The 16,440-nt window shown below is 38.2% G+C and overlaps 1 long non-coding RNA gene across 2 annotated transcripts in view; it reads right to left on the bottom strand.

Moving 5' to 3' along the window:
* Positions 1-589: 589 nt before the first annotated feature.
* Positions 590-16,440, bottom strand: part of LOC110361277 (uncharacterized) — a 144,484-nt gene continuing 128,633 nt past the window's right edge. For both annotated transcript variants that reach the window (XR_010472417.1, XR_002417764.2), the window contains 4 exons: positions 15,403-15,566; positions 14,980-15,043; positions 1,987-2,101; positions 590-798 (listed from right to left, as the gene is read on the bottom strand). This is a non-coding gene — a long non-coding RNA (uncharacterized LOC110361277). The remainder of the gene's footprint in view (positions 799-1,986; positions 2,102-14,979; positions 15,044-15,402; positions 15,567-16,440) is intronic.

Genomic DNA, 16,440 nt, shown 5'->3' with positions numbered 1-16,440 from the left:
TTATAAAAATGAAGATATTACAGTTATTGCAAACAGACCGTTCAATATATTGAGTTTGTTGTTTTTTTTTTTTAAATTGAAGACTTTTTTTTTCATCTTGTTTGTATTCTAATAATTAACAAATGTTCAAAGATATTGCTTCAACCTTCTTCCTGGTTGATCTAAATCACTATTTGTATTTAGTTTTGAAAGCTGCTTAAAAGCTTTAATCCTCAGAAATCCTCTTGACAGCAATGATCTGACAGAGGCAACTGTAAGGATCTCCATTTTTCACAAAGCAATTAGTTACTCAACTTGGAGAAAGATTTTCTTATTCTATTTAAGAAGAAAGGAAATAGAAACCAAAAGTGATTGGTATACCATGGCCCAAGTGGGCTACTGTTGTTTACATAACTTAATAAAATTCAAATTCATAATGTATCAGTATCTCTTTTTTCCTTTACCCCGAGGTAACTCAGTTCCACAGAGGCTGGGGGAGTCAGCCTTGATGTGCAGCACTGTCACGAGAGTGCTGCTCTAACCCTGCTTTATGAGTGAGACTTATTAGCGATACATCTCTTTTCATAAATTTATTAAACCACTTCACAATCATTAACCCTGTTTTCTACTCAAATAACTCTCTGCAAGAAACTCTGAAAGCACCAGGGGTCAGATTTTCAGCTAGTATGAATGAACGCAGATCTGCTGAAGCGTCGGGCAGCCACGTCTACTTACACAAACTGAAGACATGTCTTCTTCATGGCTCCTCTCATTTTTTCTGACACTCTCTATCACTTGAACTGTGAGAGCATTTCAAACCTTATAAACAAATATCATGCTTTTAATTAGCACATTCAAACTATACTTGAGATATAACTCAATTATTACTTTGCTTTTAGACAGCCTTGCCAGATGGACAGTTTGGAGGATATTACAAAAGGTATTAGTTATCAGAAATCTGTATGGGTTTGTGTTTCTTAAATTAGATATTTATTATCTGTGGACAGGGAACTCTGCTTCATTAATGAATGCCCTGTTTGTTTCTTGCATTTGTTACTGTGATCTTTCTTAACTATTCTTCCAATTCTGGATTTTTATTTGGGAAGATTACTAAACCAGTAATCTAATCTAGGTTTTATTTCCATTCTATATATACTTTCTTCTGCTATTTGAACAGAGAGGCATTCTTGATGAAAAAGTTGTAGGCATTTTATCCTTATGATAACTAGCTTATCGAAGTCGGTGCTGGTTGATAACCAGTTCTTCAAACAGTTGCTTCCCCTTTGACCCATCACAACTATTAGAAAAAAGCTTACCACTTTATAAATTCAACTAAAGCTCATTTTACTGCTCAACAGCTGGTTTAGAATGTAACTCTTTTATTAAGTGAATGGTGATTTATGTTATTTAGCATTAAATAATGGGCTTATGTTACATCAAATGCATGGATTAACAACCTGAGTACAAAGAACTCATTTGATGTGTAAGAAGTCTTGGAAATCATACATAAGGTGAAGTATGCTTGTTTCTAGTTTAGAAGGCTTCAAATATGAAGCTTTTTATTTTACAAAGCTCTTCCCTTAGCATCTAATATTTACAATAAGCAGCATGCTGTATATTGAAAGAATGTAAACTTTAAACTGCAGCTACAAATATTTACTATAGATGAGATAAATGAGGAGAATGATCTAGACACATTTTTACAGATACCTCAGTTTTTATAGCCAGTAACAACACAGGGTACAGGCGTATTTCCACAAGTAACATCACAACTGCTGTCACTGCTTCTTCACTACTGTAACACAGTAGTTTCTTACAGATAACACATACTTGCATATACAGGATGTTCCAGAAAGATGGACCCAATTTCACGTCACAGTCAGCTTCAAATTGGGTCCATCTTTCTGAAACACCCTGTAAGACAGCCTAGTGAGATCCTCAATTTTTCTTGACCATACCTTTATGCTAGCATACAGCATCAGTAAACATACATGCTGTGATTCTCACCTTGGTTCCACTGCACTTTGTGGGGAGTAGCTCATGGCAACATTAGGTTGGTACACTAGATGACTTGCTGAAGCAGAGAAGTAGAAGAATGTCCATAGCAGTGCAAGAACTGTGCCTGCAGAACAGAAATAGAAATGATAACGTGGACCATGGATAAATAAACAAATACCAAGAAGACAGTATGTCAGCCAGCACAGTTAGTGGGACACTCAGAGTGTGTCCCTCTGTCATATAAAGCACTACATCCACCATCTCATTTCCTCTGTTCCTGTGGTGGGTTACAGCCCTGGGAGTAAATGCACCATGTTCAGTTGGCCCATGTGCCCCACCATCTTGGACCAAAGATTACTTGGGTCGGGGACGTTGTGCAAACCCACCACAGCCCCCTTCTCACCCATGTTTTCTCCCTGGGGGTCTGGACCATTGTAAAGGGTGCCAGGAAGTGTTGAGGCTGGTCTTATCCTTACCCAAGTCTGCGATGTACACCTACAGCCTTAGTCTCTGCTGGGCTTGTCAGTAATTAACAAAAGGAAAGCAGCCTGGGTGCCGAGGGTTAGACATAACTTTTTTGGAACAATGCACAGGGCTGTTACTTCAAAAGCTACTACACTGGCTGTAGCAGTGACAGACCCAAATATACTAATGTTCATAACATGCAGAAGGAATTATTGAGAGCTCCCTTAACCTGACTTTCATGACTTCCCACCTTTCCTGGCACCCCTTGCTTTCATTGATAAGATTCAGCTGTAGTGAAATAAAAGTTTAAGGCTCAAGAAAAATGACACTCTTCTTGCAGATTGTATTACCCAAGTATGAACTGTAGTAAAACAGGAAAGGGGAAGATAGGAGCAGGAAAATGTATACAGTATTGTAGAAATTCTCTTATTGATAGGATTGACCCTGCCAAATGGACCCCCTCTGCTCTTTTGAAAAGCTGTTTACAGCCATTTCCAAAGCTACTTAATGGATTTTTTTTATCATGTCTACAATTACACTGCTCTTGCTAAATGGAAAGTCTGATTTTAAACATCTCCTGCTTTCACTTAGTGGAATGTCTCATTTGTATAATCCAACTGCTTCTGTTCCTTGGAAAGTATCCTGTTGGCTTTTTTTAATTTAATGTGTACAGGTTTCACCAGATCTTAGCTGGGACAAAAACTTGCAGCTGCGTTTGAAAGAAAGAAAAACTAAAAAACAGTATATGGTGAAATAATTGTGGTGCAGAAGTGTTTGGTCTTGTTCCTAAATTCTGTTCAAGACATTGACATACTGATTGCCATATTATGACACAGATCTGCTCAGAGAAATTTTCATCACCAGCAGCCAAAAATAACAAATAATGGACCACTCAGTGGCTTCCGTTATGTCTGATCTCACACCCTGAAAATTCAAATCAGACCAAAAATTAGACCCATAGGCCATCAGGGATTCCTGGCCATATACAGAAGGTGCATAAAAATTTATCCAGAGATAAAGAACTCATCATGCAAACAGATTGGTGGGGTTTTTTTCTTTTGCACCAGCCTTTCTTGTACACACGTGAAAACATAGAAATGAGGCCCACTACCTTTATGTTTAAGAATAGGTTTATCTCTCCAACTGCTTTCAGGTCTAGACTTTTTCAGGAAAGGTTGAGGAGAAGGCAGGATGGAAGGAAGAACATCCAATGATGATTCATTCCTTCTTAAAATGTTTTCTAAGCAAAGAGAATACAACTTCTACAAGGTGGCCTGTCTCTTGCCTTTGAGTAAAGAGTAAGTTTTGATAAATACCTTAAACAAAATGTACTGTGTGCTGATTTTCTTTAGCGCTACAACTTCACACTACATCATTTTTTACATTGTGATAACAGTGATATACAAATAACTGTTCAACAAAGTTTTCCAGTAGAATTCATAGAACTAAATGGAGATATACTTTGAGATAAAATGAAAGGTTCCTTTTACCAACAGAATAATGACTATTCCATAAACTATTTCAGTCCAATTGCAGTGCAACAGCTTTACTCCACAGCTGATCCAGCGGGACATACATCTTTAGAAAAAAAACAGTAAAGCTTTTTATCTTGTATTCTAAAAATACATTGGCTGCTCTCACAGACCGGAAAACAAAAGTACTCCCTTCAAATTCCAACCACAATTTAGAAGGGTGCAAAAGAGCAAAATGGAGTCCCATTTTAAAAAACCACATATCTTTGAAGTCTATGAAGAATTTCCTTCTTTTTAGCAATTTTAAACACAGTGCCAGCAGTCATCCCTTGTACAGCTACTTCTCTGAAGTAGCTCCAGTTCCAGTAGATGTAACTTCCTCCATATATCTCTGCCTGCAAAGTCTGATGAGGCCGTCGCCAGACAACCTCAGGAGCCAAGGGTCCAGATCCTCAAAGATGGATCAGAGGGAGTAAGACATCTTAATAGGAAATGGGTGCCTTTGCAGATCTGTGTCTAAATTGTTCATCATTTATAGTAACCAGTTCTTGTGAAAATGTCAAAGAAATTGTACAGGCAAAGCATCACACTGATTTGAAAGCTGCCTATTTGGAGTAACTTTTTACAGCACTCTACTTAATGCTCATGTTATGCAAGAACCTTTGTGGACCACAACTAAAACAGTCTATTAAATCAGGCTTGGTGATTTGAAATGTTTTTAGGATGCACCCATTCATCAAATAAAGTTTTCAGGTTTAATTTTCTGTATATGAGCACAAGGCTGAATCTCTCCACTTTGGTAGTGGGTCATAGCATGGGGCAGGTAGATGACAGGTGGAATTAATTCTGCTAGGGAGTTAACACTCCCCATATATAAATATGCCCAGAGAGGCGAGAGGAACAACTAGAGCTATAGAGGAGAAAATTCTTTCCCAGCCTGCCACCACTTTGTATCCTGCTTACATACACTGCATTGTTTCCTGTGGATGAGGTTCCATATCTAACTCACCATCATCTGGCACTCAGAGAGCATGCTGGTTTTCAAGAACCACTGAAGTTTTGAGTTGAATTTTGGCACCTCCAGCAATGAGAGCAATATTGATTTCTAAACAATTTAAATTCCACCATACTAGAACACACATTTCAAAAACCTCAACAGTCAAAGAAACAGAGGGCTGTACTGGTGGCAGGGGCATTACGTGCCACATTTTCTTTAGAGGTTAGTGCAGAGGAGTGTCGAAAAGGCTCCTACAATGTGTCCCACCATCTCAAAGAAACAAGCCTCTCCAGGAGCAGCTGCAATTGACCAAAGAAATATAATGGAAACCTATAAAATACTCTCTCAATTCCTATTCTTTCTGGAAGGGTTAAAAAGACAATTCCTGTCTCTCACCCTTTTAATTTACAAGTTAATTAAAAAAAAAATATATATATATATAAGTATATATATATATATATATATAGAAGAGCCTTCCCATCTGCCTCGTGTAATTTATTTTTGCCTTCATATGTAAAGGACCTATGGCCAAACCCCACACTTGTTTACAGTAGTATATTCCTATGTTTACTCAGTTACAACTGAAGCAAAGTTTTCTGCCACAGCATTCTGTTTACTTGATTCGCTTGGCTTCCTTCACAGTGCTTTTAGTGACACAACCACACTTTTTGCGGTTGGTAGCTGTTGTCTCCTAATCTTTAGTGACAGCTCAGATCGATCTATGGTGTTTTCCAGGCTTGGATAGAAGACAGAAAATTAAATAACTTTTTTCTCCTTCTCATTGACAAACTTTTTCCTTGCTTTTTTTACTGAAGGTTCTTTTCTACAGAGGTTTTCTGGTTTTCACATTGGATGGCTGAGTTTTAAAACTACGAATTTTAATTACTCTTCTCTGTGGCCCGAGAGATGTTTCTCACCAGTTACACATGCTTAGGAAAAAGGTTTCTAGAGATAAAGACTTTAAAGAAATTATTAATTTATTTGATGTCTGTTGTAGTAAAACTGCTGTAAAAAGAAACAAGTAACTTTTTTCACCCTGGTTTGCCTCAGGTCCTTTGTTTTCCATTTTAGAAGGGAAAGATAGCCAGAGACAAGGGAGCAACACTGAAAGAAAAACATGACAAAGAATCCTCTCAGAAGATGGTCCTTGAGACAGACCCCTCGTAGTTTTGAACAGCTCCGGTTGCTTGTACTCCTACAACCAAGAAGAAAGGAAGAATTTAACAAGCCGACACTAGCCTCCTTGCTCCAGAGAGTGCCGAGACCTATCAATTTCTGTCTCTTGGCTAGTCTTTGTAATAAATACAGGCTTGGTGTGTAATGAAAAACAGCTGAGTGTGTCTCAAGGTACAGATGCTTTCTTTTCTTCTGATTCCAGCTAAGATTGTTCTTACTCTTCATAATCTCTCACAGCTGCCAAAAATCCATCTTATCGTTGCATGAGGTGAAGTTTCCATTAACAGCTATTATGGTAGCAGAGGTCAGGCGTCCAGTGTCGAATGAGCTGCTAAAGAGAAACACTGTGCTAGAAAATGCTGTACTAGGGAGAAGACCTCAGCTGAGGTGTGTTGCATTATTAATTTGAAGAGTTTTTAGGTGCAGATGTGGCTGAGCTGCACTGCTGATAGACTGATTTCTGACATTCCGGAAAGAGAGAGAGAAATTTGGGGTGTAGAGGAAGTGGGAACATACATCCACTTGGCTGAATGAAGAGGAATTTTAATAGTTTTGATGATGCTCTGTTTCCAGTGTGTCAGCCAACCAGACTGGCCGCCCCTTCAGGTTGGATGGCGCTAATGAAGGAAGCTCTGACCATAAACACCACTTGCAATTTCAACACTCACATCACTGCAGATGAGGTTCCTGACTCCCAGTCATAGCAGAGGAATAAAATAAAAGCACTAATAATAATAGTCCTTAGTTTCCAATCACTTAATGGAAAATGAGAAGTTCTCCCCAAAGAGAAACAACCCCATTTCGAACACTTTCATTTAAAATAATATCTTCCTCTAGTAAAAGTATCTGGATTGAATACGTTCTTTGTTGATAGTGAATGACAGTTTTTTATTCCCTTCTAGTATGATGATGGCATAATTTTCTTTTTAAATTACTGACTTGGAAGTGCATATTACCTGGAAAACATTTTGAATATTAACACTGTGTATCTGTCTTTATAACTATATATATATATATATGGTAAGGGTATCAAAACAATAATCACACCGAATATGCACTGTTAAAGTGCCAAATGTTAATTGCTAGTGTGTTACACTCTGAACAAAGACAGAAGTAAGCAGATTTAAAAGTAAGGTTCGATAAATTTATGACTTGTTTTACAAACCCCTTCAATTTTAAAACAATGAAATGCATAATTATTTGGAAAAACATTACAAAAATATTGACTATCATATATTCTAAAAATTACTTTTGACATTTGAAAACATAAAGGAATTAAACATTTGCAGAAAATACTGGTTATTTTTCAAAGTCTCACAACATTATTTTTCCTACAGTACCTCAATATTGCATGTCTTCTATGTGTTCTGGCACGCAAAGATTCCTACAAACCCCTTATTTAAGCTCAAGGCCCTTAAATGTACAGCTACAGACAAAATAGATCCTAAGTGGGCAAAGTCTCTTCAGGATTAAGGGACAGAGCATAGAGAAAGCTACAACTTGCCTTTAACTTTCTTCTTCGCTGTGTTGATAGAGCAAATGTGTGGACGCTTTGCTTAAGAGTAATTTACTATAATCATTGTGCACAGGAGCAGAATACATATGGGGTTATTATTTCCACCCTGGACTGTAATTCTAAATAAACACCCTACCAAACAATGCCAAAACTATCAGATGCCAACGCTATTACAATTTCTCAGATACATCCTGCTGAGCCAAGGACACTCTTCCTCTACCAGCCATCTTGCAAGTTTATGGGTCAGGCTCTGTGAAGAATGGGACTTCTCTTGTCAACTACCCGCATTTTTATGTGGCATGAAAAAACAATCTGCAACACACAGACTTGAAGACCCTGCACTGAACTGGGTCCTATGTTATGTTTCTTAAAAAAGTCCCTGCTATATTTAAACCATATCTATATTTAAACAGAGCTTTACAAAATTACTCACAAGAAAGCACATCAAAACCTATCTTTGCTGGCTGCATCTGCACCTGTGGCAGCAAACTGGAACAAACCCCGTACCAGTAACCAGGAGTCTACCACCAGGACTTTGGGAGCACCTTATGCTCAGGAGCAAATACGCAGGTGTTCAGCGACAGTGCCATCCCTGCAGCCACCCCGACCCAGCGTCCCACAATTGCTGGCAGAGAGGGAGCAGTACGGGCTCTGCAGGGTAGCTGGCAAGAGAAGGGCATATCTGTAACACCTTCTCAGAACCCCACAAACCTTATTCTGTACCTTCTACAATGAAGAAACTCTGAAACAATATGGGAGCAGAAGATCCAGTATTAAGCAGCTTTTTCTGCCCTCCTCCCACAGAGGGTACTATGCTGCAAGCAGAGGTGGACATTTCAGTGATGAAGACAAATCATCTCTGAAGTAGTCTGCAGCCACTCCTTAATTAGCACAGGGATATATTGTCTTCCTTAGTGCTAAAATGTCAAGAAAGTCATTCAGTCATAGATCTGATTCAAAAGTTCTGTTGATTAAAAAAATCCACTATCTTTTAAATGGCTTAATTAAAATATTTTTCATTCGTCTCCACTGTATAAACCTTGTTTTCTAGAGTGTGTGGTTGACCTATAGACACCAAAGTGGTGAGGTTTTTTTAATTTTTTTTCTTTTCCTAACTGGAAGAAGATTTACATATATGTCAGGTTTTCTGGTGGCAATCTGGTCTCTTTCAAAGTATGCTGGTAATGGGAATAACAGATTAATGAACATCTTAGTTGAATTAATGGAAACAAGGCTTGAAAGTGAAAATGTACAGTACTGAACACAAGTAAAGAAGATATAATCTGCTATTTAGAATTGGACTTTGAGTAACCATGAGTGGGCAATAGATCACTAAGAACATTTCTCAAGATGTTTTTTACATTAAAACAATTTCTTGTAACCTGTGTTCTGTTCTTTAGTGATGGGGTCCTCTTTAAATGTAAGGCTGAGATTACACAAGGATAAAACATCAGCACTTCTACTGTCTTTTCAAAATTACATACAAAAAAGCACTACGTATGCATGCACCTCTGATAAAACAATTTTCAAGGCTCCTGCAATTTAGTACAATTCTGTCTTCCAAGTAAAAATGGGAAGTCAAACCCAGCCTGAAGTCAGAACAAGATAGCACAAAGATGTTTTTAACAGCTTTGGCTGAGGAAGACTGTCACAGCCTTTGCCAGCCAGTCAGAGCTTCTTTTAGTGCTGGCAATCTTATAAATTGTCCTTTATGTCCCAAGAGGACAGAGTGCATTTGGATGAGCTGCACTCTCTTCTCACCCTCGCTCTCTTCTTCACAGAGAAGGGAAGATTTTATCACTCTGAAAAATGACACAGAGAAAGATTTGGGAAATGGCATCCAAGGTGGACAGGAACCCTCAGAATCTGTCATACAAAACAGTGACAGATGGTATCCAACAGCAACAATAAACTTAGGATAAATTCAAGACAGTAACTGAAATAAAAAATTATGGATAATCAAAGTAAAAAAATATTTCCACCATCAAGATATAATTCTAGACATTAATGCCACAGGAAGCTGTGGAGAAAAAAACTGAATATAAAAAGTTATGCACTATATGTAAGCGTTAAACATGTGGAGTTGAAATTAATGTTAAAAATGTTTGGCTTTTATCAACGTTGCACTTCATGTAGCTCATTATCCTTTTGCCTACTTAGTATTACACATTTCTTTGTGAAGTACCACCAAATACCAGCATCTGTAGATGACAGACTTTGGATCTGATGTAGCATGGCAACTTCTATTTTCCCTCTAGTTTCACTCTTCTTCACAGTATGAATCCATCACATTCATATGCACCAGAGCAGAAATAAGAGTATTTCCAGTTAAAATTGTTACACAAATTAAGTTCTGCTTTGTTGGTCAGGAATTTTTTTTCCCAAGATTTTTGTATAAAAGATGTTTCCATCCATGTTTGCCTACCAAACTTTTGATGTAATTAAAAATTAAAAGCATGAAATTTGTTGAAAAAAATTTCTGAATTGGAAAAACATTACTATGGTTGTGGTACAGATGCCTTATCACCGTATTACCCCCTCTGGATTAGGGTCCTTGACCAAGCAACCTCTCTCTGGATGCCTTACAATCCCTTGTCTTGTTCAACTACCTGGTGCCTCATAAGAGATGGCTGGGCCCTGGCCCACAGAGGTATAGGGGTGTATGAAACATCCAGTGTAGTTTTCACTAGTCGTCATAGTCACGCTTCCAGATAGACTTTTCATTGGGATACCCTTGGGTTTCTTTCCACGGATAACTGAATTTCCAAGCAAAACATGAAATACACAGTTTTACATTAAAAACCAAACCAACAAACAAAAAAAGCCCAACAAACCACAAAAATCCACCACCACCACACCAACCAAAAAAACCACCACCAAAACCAGCCTTGATATATAATTTTCAACCTGTCCTACTCATCGTTATATTTTTAGTATTTCCATGTGTGCTGAGGAGATGATACTATTCCTGAGTTAATCATATATACATTGAAATACCTAACTGTATCTTGAGCATCTGCAAGACAGTTCTGACAGGCCTGGCAAATAACCTGGGAGCTGTACCAGAGCTTGTTTCCAAGTTTAGTAACTGGACAACAAAAGCATCTGATGCATCAGGTCAGTAGAGCACAACAGTGTGTACTGACAGGGGCTGAGCTGGTTTTATTCTTTACATAAGGAGAAGGTCGCATGGCTTATTTTCCCCTCCACCTCCCCCATGCTTTTCATTATTATTGCTACATTCAATAAGGTAGCAACATATGTGTTATTTTTTCCCAGTCCAGCAACAGTAAGTGTTAAGTAGACAATAGTTCCAAAATGCAACGTGTATATCATATATTGTGAATAACACAATCTCCCAATCAGGACATTTTGATCTTCCAGTTATAGCTAGGGACTTTTTCAGGAAATGATCTTTTTACACATTCTCATAAACTTTCAGAATGTCTGGTTTTGTTTCACTCTCTCTGCTAAAGAACACCAATAGTTTCTCTTTGGTTTTTCAGTATATATTTATTGAGGTGATAAAGATTGCAAGATGTATTGAAAGAAACACTTGGTTTATTTTATTTTGGCAGTGATAAGAGAGTGGAATCCATTTTAAAACCAGGAGAAAAATAATTGGCATGTGCCAGTTGTATTTTATACACACATATATACGAATGCAGGCACACACAGATTTCCACCCCCCGCTATAGGTACCTTCCTGGCTTGCAGCCAAGCCATGCAAATGCTAGCCAGCTCATGCATTTAATTGTATCAGCACATAATAGTAGACAGATTGTCTTCCCTTCTGCACTGCAGCTTTCATAAGAAACAGGAGAGTGCAAGGTAAGAGGCACAAAAACCTAACTTGCATTGTACAACAGAGATACACATCTTGATGATATACTCACAGCATTGTGCCCTTTGTATAATTTATAGAATACATGCCTGAACTAATAAATGCCTTAGGGAATGGCTAGTGGTGAGTGGAAGCCTTGCTTAAGTGCAGTGCTCACATTAAAATCAGCCTAGACTAGCTAATGCTGTGTTTTATGTACAGGCAACAAAAAAAAAACGTTGAAGTTGAAAACTCAGATAATCTACTGAACTTTCAGCCCTCTTTGCGTCTCCATCTCCCTTTTCAAATAGACACACACACAAACACACCCCCCTGGTGAATACCAACCAGGAAAGAAAGAAAATTACTTAAACAGATAATACTGTACTGTTATGATAGTCAACAGTCAGCAAGGTATGCAAAAAAAAAACCCAAAACACAACACTTTATGACTTTCCTGCTTAAAACTTATGTTAAAGAATGAAAAAGACTGCAAGTTCTTTACCCATTATGTTGACTTGAAGGTAAAGTCATTGCTTGCCAGCAGGTTATGATTGACTCTAATTAAACACTTTTCACAAAATCACAGAATGTTAGGGATTGGAAGGGACCTCAAAAGAATGAGGTTACACAGGAATGTGTCCAGGTGGGTTTTGAATGTCTGCAGAAAAGGAGACTCCACAACCTCCCTGGGCAGCCTGTTCCAGTGTCTGTCACCCTCATTGAGAAGAAGTTTCTTCACAAATTTAAGTGGAACCTCCTGTGCTCCAGTGTGATCCCATTACCCCTTGTCCTACCGTTGGCTATCACTGAGAAGAGCCTGGCTTCATCCTCGTGACACTCACCCTTTATATATTTATAAACATTAATGAGGTCCCCCCTTAGTCTCCTCTTCTCCAAGCTAAAGAGACCCAGCTATCTCAGCCTTTCCTCGTAAGGGAGTTGCTCCACTCCCTTAATCATCTTTGTTGCCCTGCGCTGGACTCTCTCCAGCTGTTTCCTGTCCTTCTGGAACTGAGGGGCCAGAACTGGACACAATATTCCAGATGTGGTCTCACCAGGGCAGAGTAGAGGGGAAGGAGAACCTCTCTCGACCTACTAACCACCCCCCTTCTAATACACCCCAGGATGCCATTGGCCTTCTTGGCCACAAGGGCACAGTGCTGGCTCATGGTCATCCTGCCGTCCACCAGGACCCCCAGGTCCCTTTCCCCTACGCTGCTCTCTAATAGGTCATTTCCCAACTTATACTGGAACCTGTGGTTTTTCCTACCCAGTTGCAAGACTCTACACTTTCCCTTGTTATAGTTCATTAAATTTTTCCCGCCCAACTCTCCAGCCTGCCCAGGTCTCGCTTGATGGCCACACAGCCTTCTGGCGTGTCAGCCACTACTCCCAGTTTGATGTCATCAGCAAACTTGCTGATAGTACACTCTATTCCCTCATCCAAATAATTGATGAATATATTGAATAATACCGGCCCCAGTACTGATCCTTGAGGCACTCCACTAGATACAGGACTCCAAGGAGACAGAGGCCTCCAACTAGACTCTGCCCCACTGACCACGACTCTCTGGCTTCCTTCCTTCGGCCAGTTCACAGTCCACCTCACTACCACTCATCTGCTGCTGGGCAACGTGTCATTAAAACACAGGAAACATTAATCTACAGATTAATGCTATAAAAAGAAAACTTTTACAAAATCTTTACTTCCAATTAAAAGAAGCTTACAAAACTTTAACCCTTAGAATAGTACAATACCACCACCTAATAAAAGTTCCAGGTGGATGTTTGTTTTACTCTGCTAACTGCCTTTTTCTTCATCTAGTCACACCAGTTTTGTCTCACTTTGAATGTATTTATCTGAGTTATATGTTCACTCGCAGCGCCCATACTGATCTGGTCTTTTGACTACATAATCACAGATCTTAAATTAGGGAAATGGTTATGTGTATTTATGATTTGGAACAGATTTCAAATACTTTTCAGAAAAATGGTGGGTGATCTCCCTATAAATCCCTATGTCTTAGGCTAGTCAAGAGCACAGCACAGATGATTATTTATTCATTATTTATTTTTATCAACCACTGTGGTCCATCTTGAAGCAATTGCATTTCTGTGCAAAGGCATCTCTATGCTAGCTCCATCTGCTTATAAGACCAAGTAATGTTTTGGACTGTGTGTTGAGGTGGGGGGAAAAGGCAAAGGGGGATTTATGGACGGGCACATATTTCTATATTGTTGTCTATTTACCAGAAGTATGCAATCTGCTATTGGTTGCGAGGTGCTATTTGGTCTCTTGAATCTCTAGTTCTCTCACTGAATTCCTCTATTTATTCTCCTACTTCTCTGCAAGGAACTATATTTAAGTTCAAACCCTTTAAAAAGGGGCTTGTAGCCACTAAGATTACCAATACTTGATTGAAGTGTAACTAGTTACATTCATTTTGTCTCAGATTTTACAAATCTATATACACATAGAGAATGCATTCAGTAGTTTTCTTAGTATACCACTAGATTTGAGGAGTCATTTAAATGTTTGGGGCATTTGTTTGCAATTGGTATCTATATATGAATATGTATAGATGAAGAAACAGAATATGTAACACTATCTTAAGTCTGCACATTTAGAAATTTAGCACACTGTTTCCACAGTAGCATATTATAGCTGCTTTTACTTTTCAGGTCATCCAGGCCTCAACGTTTCACAAGCATTTAGTTAAACTAGTTAAACAAGATCAGATTGTTTCTGGAACCACATTGGAAATATTTACAGTAAAGCTCACCTGGCTCCAAGTATCATTCCAAAGTTGAAATTCAGCCCAGTCTTGAAAGTTCACAAAGGTTCGTTAGCTTATTTGAGTAAACCCTAGGTTCATTTTCAAGTAAAGTTCGGCTGATAGTTAGTTCTAGATAAAGGGCGCAGTATGACAGTGATATAATTGAAATGTCTTGAATGCAAAATGAATGTCTTGAATGCAAAACCTCTGTTCACTCTTGTGAATTGAAGGAGAAACATTATTTTTTTGTTACTCATTCAACACTCATAAAATCAGTCGCCTGCCTTCACAGGAAGGTTCACCGCTTACACCCACATATACTCACCACGTAGCTAAATGATTTACACCATCAGTTAAGAAGAAAATACATAACATGGGCAAGTGAAAGCATCACTGGTTATTTAGGGAGTTAAAATGCCTCATAAACTGGAATGAGCAAAGTATATTTTACCTTAACGGGAGACAAAAAGGGAAAACAACATCCTCTAAATTCTTACAGACTTAAAAATCTATTGCACATCATTATCATCACCTAATGGATTTATAGATTGTTTCTTATTGCCCATTAGCCCCATGACCCAGATTTTACCACAGCTTAGATCCGAACAAAAAAATCTTTCTAATCATATGGGAATGGAAGACCCTTAATGAAATTTCAGGGTAGACTGTAAACCTGGTTTGTCCTACCAAGCCAGATTGGATGTTACTAATCCGTGGGAGTTGTAGTTAGTTCATCAAGATTAAACAAGGGAAGAATAAGAAAGTATTATTACATCCTCTGAGGCTTCAAATCAGTTTTCAGTCTGCTGTGATGACCCTGGCCACCTTCAAGGTTCCCTGGAGAAAAGAAGGAAAGAAAATGAATGCACAGGAATTGATAAAGATGGCTGAGACTCTAAACAGCATCCATTGCTCTCTTTTTTCCCCCTTTAGTATACTGTGAACAAAGAATGCCTCATCCATAAGAAAATATAATAAAATGCATATGTTCTTTTATATGTGGAAAAGGTGTGTCATTAGTTTCAGTTTAAAATTAAATAAAAAAAAAAAAAAAAGACTGGATAAATGCATGTTCACAATAAAAGAGGAAACAGAGCAGTCCTATTCTTTTTTTTTTTTTTTAAAGTCTTTTAAAAAAAAATCCTAGTAAAACCAGCAGATGGACTAATTTCATTTAACCTAAAAATAGTACACACCCAGAGAAACTTAGTTTTGAGTCTCACTTTGTAGGGAGTGTCAACCATACTTGTAGAGGGATCCACCTTTTCTTTGGCCATTTGAGAGGGTGCACCATGCCAGACAGATCGTTTCACATCACAGCAATGAACTTTTTCATCCCAGTTTCCTCTGGCATCTTTGCCTAGGAATCAAACAACAGATCTTTACTGCTTAACAAATCATTATCTTTACCTTTACTGCTTAAGAAAAGAGGACCAGAAGACTCATTCGAGTATTGAAACTTTTGATTGTCCGTGTAATTCTTAGTCCACTCTCAGGCTCCACTTTGGTCTCACCCAGCCAGCTCTCTTCAAGACAAATGTGTAATAGAGGTGTTTAATCCTAAAGCAGTGTGGATGCAGAGAGGTGCCGTTCCATGACTGAATCCATCAGTTTTGTGCATTTTTCTTACTCAGCTATATGTAATTTTTCTCTTTAAATGATGTATTTTTGTTTCTTTCAGCTCAGTCTGGAGTCTTTCGTGATATTTCATCACAGAACAATTGTAGAAATTTTTTTTTGCTATAATTAAGGTGCAACTGAAGAATACATAACTTGGATTCCAATTATGTCACTTTGTGGATATACTTGCTACACTTCTTACCTAAAAAAAAAAAAGCCCCAGCACTCACACAGGGTCAGAAAAAAAAGCTACTCTGAATCTTCCTTGAAAAAACAAAACAAAGACAAAACACAAAAGCAATATCCTCTCCTGCTCTCCTTTCATAAGAGAACATAATACAAAACAACTAACCAAACAAAATTACAAGGATAAGGAGGAAAAGGGAAAAGGGAAGGGAAAGGGCAAAGAGAGGATGGGGAAGGTGGAAGTGGGATGTGAGATGGACCTTTTTGAGAGGTGGTAAAAGATCTCTTAAAACACACTTTTTACTCATAAAAGATAAACCAAAAATTAAAACAAGATCAAAAATACAGATCTTTCATAATTGTATCATGTTACCCTTTGGAATACAATGACATTTTAAGTCATGACTGTGTAAATAATACTGGGTAGT

Source organism: Columba livia, chromosome 4 (assembly GCF_036013475.1).
Source record: "Columba livia isolate bColLiv1 breed racing homer chromosome 4, bColLiv1.pat.W.v2, whole genome shotgun sequence".
NCBI classification, from domain to species: Eukaryota; Metazoa; Chordata; class Aves; order Columbiformes; family Columbidae; genus Columba; species Columba livia.
This window is presented reverse-complemented; position numbering and strand designations above follow the sequence as displayed.